Here is a 1,400-nt window from a genome sequence, read left to right on the forward strand (position 1 = left end):
AAGGAGAAAGGAAAGGAAAGGAAAGGAAAGGAAAGGAAAGGAAAGGAAAGGAAAGGAAAGGAAAGGAAAGGAAAGGAAAGGAAAGGAAAGGAAAAAGGAGGAAAGGAGAAAGGAAAGGAAAGAGGAAAGGGAAGGAAAGAGGAAAGGCAAGGCAAGGCAAGGCAAGGCAAGGCAAGGCAAGGCAAGGCTGATTAAGAGGCTCTGTGGAAGGCATGCGTGATGGTCTTGACCTTTGCCATGCAGCATTAACATGTGATACGGGTTTTCACAGTACTACATTTGAAATAATTACATTGTCTCTAATTATAAAATTATGCCTTATACAGAATCTAGAATTAAAAATTAATATGTTTATTTTATTTTTAAAGTTTACTTATTTTTATGTGCATTGGTGTTTTGCCTACAAGTATGTCTGTGTCAGATATTGGGATTAAAGACATCTGTGAGCTACTGTGTGTGCTGGGAATTGAACCCAGATCCTCTGGAAGAGCAGGCAGTGATCTTAACCACGGAGCCATCTTTCCAGCCCCCTAATATGTTTCATTTTTTTTCCCTAGATCTTTAAAATTTTCTGAGGACTTTTGATGATGTTTTTATTATTTAAACAAAATTGGAGTCTAAAACGCAAAATGCACACACATGCCACCTGTGTAACAAAAGCAATCTGGTCACATCTGGCCTGTGACAATGAGCAGAACTGTCCTTATAAAGTAGATCAAGCCGACTGGACGTGTGGGTTGTGCTTCGGGGGATATTAGTGAAGTACGGCCCATGTAAAGGCTCTTAGAGTGGATTCTTTTTTAAAAGATTTATTTATTTATTATATGTAAGTACACTGTAGCTGTCTTCAGACACTCCAGAAGAGGGCACCAGATCTTGTTACAGATGGTTGTGAGCCACCATGTGGTTGCTGGGATTTGAACTCCTGACCTTCGGAAGAGCAGTTGGGTGCTCTTACCCACTGAGCCATCTCACCAGCCCCCTAGAGTGGATTCTTGTTCATAGTCATCTGAGGTTCAGCTTGCAGTAGTTATTTTACTTTTAGATTCACTGTACTCAGGGTATGTATGTCACTGAGGGTTGAACTGAGAGCTGTCCTCAGTCCTTAACTTTTTAAAGGAAAGGAAAGTTTTTAGTTTGTCCCAGTAGAATCTGGTTTTGCCTGGTCTGAGGCATCTCTGTTGTTTGCTTAAATGGCCCTCTATTTGGGGGGTAGAAGCTAGTAGAGACATTCTTATTTAAGTTGGATTGTTACAGGTAATTAAGGTATTGTAGCTCTCATCATTCTATTGACTTAAGAAATGGCTGCCCTTGTGGTAGGGGCATTTATTGAACCATTTAGAGAGAGAGAGAGAAAGAGAGAGAGGAGAGAGGAGAGAGGAGAGGGGAGAGGGGAGAGG

General features: G+C 41.1%; 1 protein-coding gene across 1 annotated transcript in view; it reads left to right on the forward strand.

Moving 5' to 3' along the window:
• Spag6 (sperm associated antigen 6) overlaps window positions 1-1,400 on the forward strand; it is a 51,207-nt gene that overhangs the window by 36,961 nt on the left and 12,846 nt on the right. The window lies entirely within an intron of this gene.

Source organism: Mus caroli, chromosome 2 (assembly GCF_900094665.2).
Source record: "Mus caroli chromosome 2, CAROLI_EIJ_v1.1, whole genome shotgun sequence".
NCBI classification, from domain to species: domain Eukaryota; kingdom Metazoa; phylum Chordata; class Mammalia; order Rodentia; family Muridae; genus Mus; species Mus caroli.